Source organism: Lissotriton vulgaris, chromosome 2_1, assembly GCF_964263255.1.
Source record: "Lissotriton vulgaris chromosome 2_1, aLisVul1.2, whole genome shotgun sequence".
Lineage (NCBI taxonomy): Eukaryota > Metazoa > Chordata > Amphibia > Caudata > Salamandridae > Lissotriton > Lissotriton vulgaris.
The window spans coordinates 265,477,194-265,490,373 of NC_141687.1; the positions used below are offsets into that span (position 1 = coordinate 265,477,194).

Genomic DNA, 13,180 nt, shown 5'->3' on the forward strand with positions numbered 1-13,180 from the left:
TTGAAAAGTCTTACATCGGAAAAACTAAGCTTTTACGTGCGAGTGTGTGTGTGAGAGAAAGTGAGAGAGAGACAGAGTGAGAGAGTGAAAGAGAGACAGAGTGAGAGAGTGAGAGAGTGAGAGAGTGAGAGAGTGAGAGAGTGAGAGAGTGAGAGAGTGAGAGAGTGAGAGAGTGAGAGAGTGAGAGAGTGAGAGAGTGAGAGAGTGAGAGAGTGAGAGAGTGAGAGAGTGAAAGAGTGAAAGAGTGAAAGAGTGAAAGAGTGAAAGAGAGACAGAGTGAGAGAGTGAAAGAGTGAAAGAGAGACAGAGTGAGAGAGTGAGAGAGTGAAAGAGAGACAGAGTGAGAGAGTGAGAGAGTGAGAGAGTGAGAGAGTGAGAGAGTGAAAGAGAGACAGAGAGTGAGTGAGAGTGAGAGACAGAGAGAGAGTGAGAGAGTGAGAGAGAGTGAGAGAGAGAGTGAGAGAGAGTGAGAGAGAGTGAGAGAGAGTGAGAGAGAGTGAGAGAGAGTGAGAGAGAGTGAGAGAGAGTGAGAGAGAGTGAGAGAGAGTGAGAGAGAGTGAGAGAGAGAGAGTGAGAGTGAGAGAGAGTCAGAGAGTGAGAGTCAGAGAGTGAGAGTCAGAGAGTGAGAGTCAGAGAGTGAGAGTCAGAGAGTGAGTCAGAGAGTGAGTCAGAGAGTGAGAGTCAGAGAGTGAGAGTCAGAGAGTGAGAGTCAGAGAGTGAGAGTCAGAGAGTGAGTCAGAGAGTGAGTCAGAGAGTGAGTCAGAGAGTGAGAGTCAGAGAGTGAGAGTCAGAGAGTGAGAGTCAGAGAGTGAGAGTCAGAGAGTGAGAGTCAGAGAGTGAGAGTCAGAGAGTGAGAGTGAGAGAGTGAGAGTGAGAGAGAGTCAGAGAGTGAGAGTCAGAGAGTGAGAGTCAGAGAGTGAGAGTCAGAGAGTGAGAGTCAGAGAGTGAGTCAGAGAGTGAGTCAGAGAGTGAGAGTCAGAGAGTGAGAGTCAGAGAGTGAGAGTCAGAGAGTGAGAGTCAGAGAGTGAGAGTCAGAGAGTGAGAGTCAGAGAGTGAGAGTCAGAGAGTGAGAGTCAGAGAGTGAGAGTCAGAGAGTGAGAGTCAGAGAGTGAGAGTCAGAGAGTGAGAGTCAGAGAGTGAGAGTCAGAGAGTGAGAGTCAGAGAGTGAGAGTCAGAGAGTGAGAGTGTGAGAGAGAGTGAGAGAGAGTGTGAGAGAGTGAGAGAGAGTGAGAGAGAGTGAGTGAGAGAGAGTGAGAGAGAGTGAGAGAGAGAGTGAGAGAGAGTGAGAGAGAGTGAGAGAGAGTGAGAGAGAGTGAGAGAGAGTGAGAGAGAGTGAGAGAGAGTGAGAGAGAGTGAGAGAGAGTGAGAGAGAGTGAGAGAGAGTGAGAGAGAGTGAGAGAGAGTGAGAGAGAGAGAGAGAGTGAGAGTGTGAGAGAGAGTGAGAGAGTGAGTGTGAGAGAGTGAGAGAGAGTGTGTTAGTTATTGCAGGAGGCTGACTTGCCTCGGTAGCGGGACAGGAGATGTGCACAGCGCATGGCAGTACATGCACCTGCTGAAAATCGCTGGAAAGCTCTGCGCGTGCCCATCTCCTGTCCCACTTCCAAGGCAAGTCCCTAACAATAGAGCTCGCTGGCGACAGCGCTTACGCCAGGCTTGACCTAAACAGTTGGCACCCGGCTGCGCTACTGCTCGCTCCTGAGCTCCCTAGACCAGGGGAGAGAGAAGGCAGGACATACACCCGCCTTTGGCCAATTGCATGCTGTCTTTCTTAGAAAGAAGCATGCAAAGGCCAATATTGGGTGATAATGAAAGAGTTTAAAGCTATCACTAAAAGCCTCGTGCAACGCATGTGCGCTGGCTCAGGCGAGACCTAAAAAGCAAGATAAGGAGAGTGATAGCAAGCCAATTATGGGCAATGGGCAGGCTCTAAGCCAAGTGTTAGTTCACAGCAGGCCTTTCGCAATCAGACAGGTAACACAGTCTGGTGGGCTCACCATAGAAAAATGTCAGGGGGGCTACAAACGGGTCAAAAATGTAACAGTCTTGAAAGTTGGAAAGGTTTATTTTTATTTGCCATTAAATTTAAACCCATTTACCTAACTTGCAGAAAATCTGTCAGATATATACCAAAAAAGGTTAACCTTATTCTTGGCATTTAAAAAATTATTCTGATTAAATCAAGGAATGAGCATCTTAAAGAGGGGAAAAAAACATGTTCATTTGTTAACTAATTTGACGATTCGATGTGCAATGTGGCAGTGTTTTAGCATTTTTAGTCTTCTGTTGGCATGGTAAGGTTCGTGCAGTAAGGGTTGAAAAGGGGGCAGAACGCATGCAGGTGCAAATAGCTATTCAGATATTTTATGAATTTGCATTACATTTAGCAGGCTGTTAGCAAGTTAAGCTTGGTGCTGGAATCTCAAGTTTCATGTAGTTCTGAAAAGGGGAGAAAATAGAGAATGTGTAATCAAAATATTTGATTAGCTAAACTTTGGACCAGTTACATGTATCTGCAAAACACTTGTAAGACGTTTACTGTGTTCAGCTTTTTCTTGATATTTTGAGTTTCTTGTAAATCTTTCAAATGGAGGGGGCAATTAAAAGTTGGGTGAGGAGTTCACTTAATTGGATGTAGGCAGTAACTCATTTAGGCAGGAGACTACAAGAATATTATGATCCATAACCATTATAGATGCCAAGCAATATCTATCAAAGGGGGCCACACAGAATACAATGCAATAGATAATAAAGTAGGAGTAGGAGTGTCCGTTGAATTTCTACTTTCTTGGTTCATGCACTAGGTGCCTACTTAAGATGGAAACTGATATAAGTTAAATTGATGATAACTAGGCAATTAAGAAGAGGATATAAATACACCTGATGTGTAAGTATTATCCTGATCAACTGGTGTGCCTGCAATATTCCAAAAATATGCTCATGGACTTGCATTACAGTGTTATTACCATGGTTCATACATATATACATACACATATACACAAACATTTTTTTAAAGGTAGCTGAGAAGTTAAAGTAGAATTTCCAATCTTTCATCAAACGGGAATGTTTGTTCTTTGCTACAGAGAAAAAGGCTAGAGAGAATTCAGGTTTGGCAAGAAACTAGAACTTTACTCAGGGACATGTCCTCTTTGTGCTTTGGCGAAAATATTTTCAGGATTTTGAGAAATTGCCATTACAAAAATGTTTGTTGAAAAGCTTGAAGGTTACCTTAACAATTAGACCACGCACAGTCCCTGAAAACCAGACTCAACGGCGGTTTGTGCACAAAAATGTCAAAATAAAAGCCAATCTCTCCCCTGGGGTCATTAGTTATGAGAGCTTTTTGCTCCGGTCATCGATTCCAGGTCCCTGATCCCAAAGTTGGGGCAGAAGACCAAACGGCTCCAGTTAGCTCATCACAACAGAAAATTTCAGTTTGAACAGCCATTAGAGCCACTTTTCGTAATAGGATGCAGGGCCAAAGCACAGCATCCCATTACGAAAAAAAAGTTAAAGGTGGCAAAAAGGGCTTTGGAGAGCAGGCCAAGACACTCTACCCCAAGTGTAGGCGGTCCAAAATGGACCCCAATTTCATATTTAGAAAAAATTAAAAATAAAATGGAAACAGTGCAACCAGGTTTGCGGTCACTGTGTTAGGATTTCTGAGTATCTAAGCAAGATTTTGTTTGACTTTTACAAATCATTCTCCTGGGTCATTGCATAAAAGCACGGGCTCTTGAACCCTTGTTGGTCCCTCCTCTTGGACTCGTAGGCTTGTGTCCAGGATTTTTGACCATGCAGAGATGTAGGAGTCCCTGCATGGGTCTAAGAATCCTTGAAGGTTTGACAACCCAGATTCGAGTTAACAAATCCAAAATAAATAAACAGTGTAAAAACATATAAATAAAAAAAATGAATGCATCATGCTTGGCTGCCGGTTGAAAGTTGTGTTGGGATTGGTCTAAGGGGGCAGGCTGTCCGCGGTGTGTTAGCGTTTTAAATTTGTGTGACAATTATGTATGCGGCTTGCAACCAAGTGTGTGCATTGAACCACTGGATGTAGATTGCACTTGTAGCCAGCTTGCAATCTTTGTGTGTTTGTCTGGCAACGTTCAGATGTTAGGTAAGTCTCATGTGTGTGACATCAATGCACTTGAGAGCATTAAAACATTTACTGAGGTCACATCAAGCACACTATGTGTAAGAGCACTCATGCACTGGAGACAAAGAGCGTACCCCAAGAAAGGCAAATAAAGTGCACAAAATACAGATGATGAAAGACTACTCTTGTTTAAGGTCTGTTCCTCCCATCTTCAATCCATACTCTACCAATTGCCAGCTTCTTACCCAGCACATCTCTCAAGACCTCCCCTAACACAGCTAGAAACATTAAGGAGGATACTGGGGGAAGCAGAAAGCACAGGCGCCCTGTTGCCTTAACTATCAGTTTATTAAATAACCAGCAGCAAATACAGACAAAGGGCTCCCTAGTTGCACGATCCTGAAAACGAAGTTCTTGTTTGCAAGACAACCAATTTCATACATGACTGCGAGAAATCTATTTTGCTGTGGTACTCCATAAATGATTCCCGCAAATCGGCACACTCATGGGGATATCCACGTATCACTAACAGCAAACATTCCAATAACTAATCTAAGACCTATAGTACATGAGTGTGCTCTAGTGGCTACTAGCCACGACAGTGAGACGACACTCCTGTGAGCCTTCTGATTTGTAATCAGAGCTCTTTCTGGGTGGAGTGGACTTTTGCCATCTTAAGCTAAATTATAAGGTGACTGGCTGTGATGGCACCCTAAGTCTAGACTGGGTATACTGTCCTTTCTACCTGTACTACTTTAGAAAGACTGCCTATCAGCTTTCCACAGCAAAGGCAAGTTGAGTGCCTATAAGTGTAGTCAAGTGCTTTGAGGAGTGGGAAATGTACGAAGGTGGGTGATGTGTGTTTGGACTAGTGAATGGTGGGATCTTATTGGACCCTGTGTGCACTGCACACGGTTGCAGGCTGTTTTGTGTAAGCAGGCTATGTACATCTTGGATGGGCCAACCTACATGTACACCTTTCTTTTTCTCTTCCCAAAGTCTGTGTACGTGGTGTGCAAGGGAGATGTCATCAGCCCATTATCGATTGTATATTTCACCTGCCAAGGGTGAAACCCACCCATCCACTAATTTCAGAGTTGCGGCCATCTTCCTTGGCAACAAGAGCAGATGCCCTGCAGAGTCTGCGCACAAGTCACATCACACCTATGACCAGTAAGCACTGGTCTGATTGGGATCTCTGGCCTAGGCCAGAAAATCTGGCCATGAGCAGGAAAATCTGCTGCTTCAGTGCAAGTGTAGCACAGGAACCTCTCCAAGAGGCGTACCCTCTGGTTGGCTACAGCTTCCCACTTTAATCTCCTGATAGAGTCGAAGTACAATTTATTGGTGGGTTCTGGGTTGTTTGTTCATCAGGAAACACAGAAAAAGCGTGCACAATATTTTAAGATAAAAGGCTAATGGACAATAAGTGGAAGGATTGGGGGTAAGAAAGGTGCTGTTTCTATTCTTACTTCAGACAGTCACCAAATCAAGGAAGCCAGCGGAATGGTCTCTTTGTGGTTCAAATCTGCAAACCATGCAGAAGAGGATGGAAAATGTGTTAAATCAAAGGGGAAACACACCCGAGCAAAAATCTGGTAGCCCTGCTCATAGTACTTCCCTATGCATTATGTTCTAGATCACAAAATTGTCCATTTTGTAAACAGTTTACTCTGGAACTTGTTTTCACAGATCAATAGAAACCACTAACCGAAGAATCATTTGAGATCCTCCAAAACACAAAAATACAGACAGATTGTCCAGAACTTACATCTGCAAACCTTCCTCAGCAAGCTACAAAACAAAACTGTGTTTCAGGCAAAGATACTGTATGTAGATCCATATACCTCCGATTGCATCATTTACAGACTCTCAACCACCAACACTAAAGTGTCACCTGGTGCTTTTTTTCTTTCTTTTTTTAAATACTTTGCATCAACCTTAATGTTGAGCACATCATCCAGGACACCATAACCAGCAAATTACAACATTTCAGGAGCCAAACAAACAATTAATTGTCGGTGTAGCCTGTTGGAAAAGATTTTTCTCCCTCTTGCTAAATGTCCATGGCTCTGTAAACCTCCAGCGCTCCGTCCATCATCATCTTGTGTTTGCTCTGTAAACCTGGGCCAAGCTCCAGCAGGATCACTTCTCTGAAAATGCCCACATCTATTAAAGATCATATGATCAAAAAAGTGGTAAAGCGTACACTGAAGAGCCGATATTGTGGCAGCTATAAGGAAAGTGGTGAGCAGTTTCCTCTAAACAGATTCAAATGTGTTGAGTAATCTGCTTTGGACCAGGTTGCACCCATTCATAGAGATATAGCTCTATAGATTAAAGAAGAAAAGGATATGAAGAAGTTTGAAGAACATACTATTGTACAGAAACAAAGAATTACAATTTAAAGCACAAAAAGAGTGTAGAAACTGATGAGAGCAGGGTTACACTTTAAATGCAAAATGTATATATGGCCATACCACTCCCTGGTTGCCTGAAGGCAGTGGCAGCAATTGCCATTTTAAATCAAACAATCAGCGCGACTTGTAATGGATCATAAATTGACGGTTTTTGTTCCCCATTCAGGTGATGTATTATTGTATCAGACTAAGCACTTTGTTCGCACCACACATTACACTTAAACAATGCCATTTCCCTCTGAACAAGCCTAGTGATATACATGACTGTACTTTTACCACCGAAGAACAAACAAAGGGTCGAGTGGACCTGACTGACATGCCCCTGCCTGATGTTCAGGGTGAATTGTATGTAGATGGATCTTGTTTTAAGCTACCAGATGGCACCACGACTGCAGCTTATGCTATTACCACACTGCATACAATTGTGAATGCGGCATGGAGAGTTAGTTCAAAATTTGCTGACTACATTAACACTAGCAAAACGAGCGGCTATTGTCAAGTTATGTTATGTTATAGTAAGTTTATATAGCGCACGGCTACTCTAAAAGAGTGTCCCGGCGCTTTCCACAGGCAGCTCAGTGTCAAACAACATAACAAAGAAAAACAGATACAAGAGAAAGAAAAAGGCCCACCAGAAAGAACTAGAGATTAAAAAGCCACGTCTTCAGGCTCTTCCTGAACTGAAGCAGATTGGAAGTGCTGCGTAGCGCCAGTGGAAGCGAATTCCACAACTGGGGTGCCTTGAAGCTGAAAGAGCGCCCCCCAGTGCGGGCCTTCCTCACACGCGGAACCACAGCAGTGAAAAGAGATTCAGACCGCAGTGAGCGGGCTGGGTGGTAAAAGGCCAACCTCCGCTGCAGGTACCCAGCGCCTGAGCCATGCAATGCTTTGTGCATCAGCGTCAGAGATTTAAACATAATCCGCTTCCGGATGGGCAACCCAGAAGCCTGTGCTCGCCTATGTAGGCCAAAGATGGCGCGGGCAGCAGAGTTTTGTACCACAGGCAGGCGCTGGACCAGATAATCAGGGAGGCCAAGAAAGAGGGCATTGGCGTAATCCAACCTGGATCCAATGAGCGCTTGCACCGTAATCCGCCTATGCTCCACAGACAGCAATGGAAGGAACTTGCGGAGCATCTTCAAAATGCCGAAACAGGTGCCGGCCAGACCGAGGACATGAGTTCTCAATGAAAGCTTGTTGTCCAGCTTGACACCAAGGTTTTTGGCAACCAATGATGGCTGTGCGGGAGGACACATGTCAGACGGCCACCATTGCCGCCACTCAGGGTCGGTGGCACAGCCAAAGAATAAGACCTCCGACTTACTGGAGTTGGCTTTCAGACTGTTCCGCTGGAACCAGTCGAAGACCATTCCCAGACAGCCCCGAATACTCTCTCCGTCCCATGCCTGGTCTTTACCGCACGTGAAGAGGAGTTGCGTGTCGTCGGCCACGATCTGGGCCCCATACGCCTCCACCGCCGCCGCCAGAGGGGACATAAAGATGTTAAACAGCGACGGGCTCAACACAGAGCCCTGTGGAACCCCGACTCCCAATGGCGGCATCTCGGCGGAGCTCTGGGAGACCCAGACAGTCTGGCGGCGGCTTTCAAAGAAAGATGTGAACCATTTGAACACCGTCCCCCTAATGCCGATGTCATAAAGCCTGGCGAGGAGCGCCTCATGGGGGACGGTGTCAAAGGCCGCCGACAGGTCCAACATGACTAACATGGCCTTGCCACCAACATCCAAAGTCTCCCTGATGATCTCCGAGACCTCCAGCAACGCCGTTTCCGTACTGAAATTAGGACGGAATCCGGATTGGGATGGATGGAGCAGATTGTGGTCTTCTAAAAAGCTCGACAAGACGCCATGGACATGTTTCTCAGTGATCTTGGCCAGAGCCGGGAGAAGTGAAATTGGCCTATAGTTGGCCAGAACCTCGGCATCAAGACCAGGCTTTTTCAGGAGGGGGATTACCATCGCCCTTTTCCAGGTGCGAGGGACACTCCCCTCCCTCATGGAGGATGGGATTGACCAGGGGGTTCACCACCGCCGCCATCCCGGCCAAAAATTTGGCAGGGCAGGGGTCGAGTGGAGAGCCTGATTTAAGGCTGGCCAGCAGCACCCGCGACGCCTCGCTAGAGACGGCAGGAAAGTCTGACAGCACTGAGACAGGCGTGGATGATGACCCATGTCCCGCCACGGGGCCGCAGCCACCCTCCTCCGAGCTCTCCAAGAAGGAGACCTGAATCGCCTTGATCTTGTCGGTGACAAAACTGGCGAGATCACACGCCCACGCATCCGATGATACTGGCGGGGGTAAGTGGGAGCTGGGGGTCGTGAATTCCTTCACAACGTTGAAGATCTCCTTACAGGAGTTCGCCGACGCCTCAATCCTCCTAGCAAGATATTCTTTCTTAGCTCCTAGGATGTCCCGGTGATAGGCCTTCACACCGCCCTGTAGGCAAGTTTGGCCTCCCCATCGTACTGAAGGCGCCAGGCCCGCTCAGCAACCTTACATTGGCTGCGAGCCACACGCAGCGCCTCCGTGAACCACGGCGCAGATTGCCGTATTACCGTGGACCGAGGGGCTACCTTTGGGGCAAGATCATCCAGCCTTTCAGTCAACCACAACTGCAGAGCCTCAGTATCTCTTTCCAGATCCCCCGAGAGGTGGCAGGGATGTTCCGTAAGCGCCTGCTCCAACATATCGGGCGTCACTCTGTGCAACGCTCTCGAGGCTGGTCTAGGCACCGTGGGGGCGCTGTTGTCCGGCCACCCATTCTCCAGCACGGAAAACCTAATCAGCCTATGATCCGTCCAGAGCACCGGCAGGGTTTCGATATCGGCAATCGGGACTGACGAGAACACTTGATCAAGGGTGTGCCCTTTCTCGTGTGTAGGACCCGACACAAACGGTGCGAGGCCCAGCGGAGATGTAATGTCCAGCAGTTTAATAGCGTCCGGGTCATCTGTCACGTCAAGATGGAAATTGAAGTCGCCTGCCACTACACAGTGCTGTGTAGACAGCGCCAGCTCGGAGATCGCGGTGATCTCGGAGATCAAGTGTAGTGCGCACCAGAAAATAGTAGATGATATCAGATTCCTGATGAGGGTGTACATTTTAAAATGGCCCAACAAGCGACAGCTACAGCAGAAATGACAGTTGAAAAATTACATTATGATTTGAAAGAAAGAAATACAGAAGTAAGGGAGTTCACAGAGAAAGATGTCAGATTAATAAAACATGCAGATGACGTTTTCAAGAACACCATCAGTTGCAGAAAGGTTACTAATAATTGGAGATAAACTGAGTAAAGGATTTTTGATGGAATTGATTGGAGGTTTATGTAACTTTCTGATCACAGGTTCAAAGAAACTAAATGAAAAGAACAGAATAATGCTGGAGAGTAGAAGTTTAACTTTTCTAATTTGTTCTATGGTACTAAATCCAGCAATATATGTTTTCACATTCCATCTGTTGAAGAGTGGCTTACTGTTATTAGTTTTTGTCAAGTTCATATCACAGTGCTAATGCATGAGAATAGTCAGGAATACTATCAAAAAGAAGATGAATGTCTGGGACACATAATTGGAAAAGGAGCTAGAAAGGTGTCACCAGACAGTGAAAATAATTCACCAGATGAATCCACCTCAAATTCAGAAAGAAGTCAGGATGTTTTTTTGGAAATGGCTGCCTGCTGTAGTGAGTGGTTACAAAACCTTTCCATAGTGGCTAAGCCTTTACTGAGGCTGACCCACAAGGATGTGTCTGATCGGCTTCCATTGGACAACAATTGCACAAAAGCATTCCGAGAGTTGAAAGAGAAAAAGTGTCAAGCCCCGGCACTAAGAGTGCAAGTTTATTTAAAAGAAAATACACCGATTTGCAGTGCGAGGGAGGGCTGCGCTCCTTCAGAGCCTGTTCAGAAACATGAATGTATTCAAAGGTCTGCGAGTATTTCCCGATGACCCTTGATCCCAACATCACAGAAATGCCCAGCTGCCTTAATTTAGTAGCTATGGTAAATGTCAGTCACAAAAGAGTGAGAAAAAAAATGCCTTCTTTTGTAAAGTTGTTTTGGGATAAAATTAGGACTAAGAAATGTCTACATTCAAATGTATTGAGCTTACAGCCTACAAATGAAATAAGCTTGTAATGAAACAGAATCGGGCTGACTGCTATCCCCTCTACTCCTTGCCATCACCATGGAACCAGTAGCAAGTTGGATCCATAGAGATGCCCTGATGCGCGGCCTCTGATGGGGACAGGACTTAAAGACGTTGTCTCGCTATAAGCGGAATATGTCTTAATGTATTTAGCGAAGCCAGAGAAATCCACCGATAGAATCTGCAACATTTTTGATATCTTCAGCGCCTACTCTGGGCTCTGAATATACTGGGACTATTCTGGTCTCTACCCCTTCGTGGGTTAGCGTCCCAACAATGGTTGCGGCTGTGCCTCCCGGTGGAGGAGAGGCGAGGAGATCTCGAAGCTTGGGGACTTGTTGAATACAAAAGGCCTAAACCCCTTTGAAACACTCTAGGTGGAATGCTAACTGGTGGAGTGCCAATAGCTGCATTATATTCAGATCCGGCATCTTATTAAGAGATGCACAGGTCAGATAAAGGAAATCCCGGACAAGAGCCCTCTGGAATTTCTGGTACTCTGTACCACAGTACACAGTAACGCCATAATGGTGGTGTACAACACCATGCTGGGTCACAGTACCCCGCCACTCCGAAATTGAAGAGAGTTGGGAGAGCAACGAGGAGGACATGCCACATCTTGTCTGAGAGGCTCTCTGGTTCCATTCCTTATTTACTAATAAGATTTGTAATTTTGCCCTGGAAAAAATGGCAATGTTACATAGTGCAGTCAACCATGCAATGTACGGTCCAGTTCCGAATCCCGCTTTCGAAATGGATAGATGTCAGCTACCGGGAGGCGCCTATAATAGGGCACTTTACTCTAGAGCGGCTAGGAAGAATCTGACTGGCCCCACTGGGGTAGCGGTACGGGTGTGGGGTAGTGCGACATTGGCCACGGGGTGGTCGGACAAGCTAACTAGAGCTACCCCCCTGTACGCGACGGAGAGACTGGGCAGAATTTTGGACGACGAAGGTATTCGACAAATGGGACCTCATCGGCATCAGTAAGGTCGGAGATCTTTGGTTCAAGAACAGAATCAAGACTTTCGACGAACTCAAACGGGAATATACATTGAGTGATAGGGAGCACTTCCGCTATATCCAGATCCGCCATGCGCTTGAGTCGGTCTTCCCAGCCGGAACCACTATTCCAGAGTCCTCTCACCTGGAAGATAGAGTGCTTGACGGGTATGTCCCCGATAGAACTATTTCTCTCATTTACAAAAAACTCATCAATAACCGCTCGGATCTCCTTCTACAGCTTCGTGGGGCTTGGACCAGCAATGGACTGGAGTTAGATGAAGACTGGCAGGCCGCGATATCTTCCCCCAAGGAGGTCGCGATTCCGGCGCGTCTCCGGCTGGTGCAACTGAAGATTTTGCACCGTGTCGATGTCACGGGTCCACGCCTGATGTGTATGGGTTATTCTGTGGATGGGTTGTGTAGGCGCGGCTGCGGTATGCTTGCTACTTTTCTTCACATTATATGGGAATGTCCGGATGTTGCGGTGTTTTGGAATCGAGTGCATGCTGTTACGGAAGAGGTGACGGGTGTTGCGTTATTGCCAGAGGCCAGACGCTGTCTGTTAAACATCTGGGAGCCGAATGATTACAGTGTTGCTCAGACTCAATGGGCCACCCTCGGCTTCATGATAGCGAAAAGGGACATAGCCCAACTGTGGGGGTCTCCAAGGACACCTTTAGTTTCAACATGGAAAGAAAACGGACTGGTGCATGTTCAGAGAAAAAAAACGTATATGTTGCCCGTGGCAGGCCCAAGAAGTGGGGGAGGATATGGGGCCAATGGAATTCGCATCGTGGAGAGAGTTGCACCTCGTAGAAGTCTGACATTCCTCTGTCCCCGCGACCGTGCATTCCATGTTATTTATTTCTTATTGTGTACGACTTGGTTGCCTACTCTCGGCCCCCTTCCCTCTCCGAGATCCTTCATCCTTCACCACATTAACTCCTTTAGCTGGGTCGCTCCCCTTACTGTTTGAGACAGCCACTGAAATGCATAGTCTATCGCCACAAATTTTTTGTTCAAGTGTGTGTTTATAAAATACAAAATGTAAAACCTTTCGTTTATCCTCCTATCACCACAGGTTTTCTATATTACCATAAGGTATCGCTGCCGGGCCCAAGGTTTGTCGGCTGATGAGCTGTGTAACACTGTGAATTTGGTATTTATTGCTACTGGCCGGCCTCTGTGGTTGTAGGTCTGTAACTGTAATGCTTTTCTTGAGATATATATATATATATATATATCTCCAAGCTCCAGTTCCTTCTAACATACCCAGCCGGGTTGGAAGGAAAGTCAGCACTCACGAAAACAGCAGCAGCAGTTTCAGCAGAAAAGTTTATTTATCAAACAAACGCGTTTCGGGAATGAGTTCCCTTCGTCAGTGTTAACATCAGAATGCGTTACGCGGCACCATTATCTATGTTTGCAACCATTATTGAAACAAACAACGGACTAAAGTAATTGCACTCAAAATGCGCGCCATCTTG

General features: G+C 46.3%; 1 protein-coding gene and 1 long non-coding RNA gene across 5 annotated transcripts in view; one reads left to right on the top strand and one right to left on the bottom strand.

Annotated features, from left to right (window-relative positions):
- Nucleotides 1-13,180, bottom strand: part of GGNBP2 (gametogenetin binding protein 2) — a 352,328-nt gene that overhangs the window by 276,137 nt on the left and 63,011 nt on the right. The gene's annotated exons all lie outside the window — the stretch shown is intronic.
- LOC147729949 (uncharacterized) overlaps nucleotides 6,004-13,180 on the top strand; it is a 70,187-nt gene continuing 63,010 nt past the window's right edge. The window contains exons 1-2 of the long non-coding RNA XR_015308360.1: nucleotides 6,004-7,013; nucleotides 9,580-12,581. This is a non-coding gene — a long non-coding RNA (uncharacterized LOC147729949). The remainder of the gene's footprint in view (nucleotides 7,014-9,579; nucleotides 12,582-13,180) is intronic.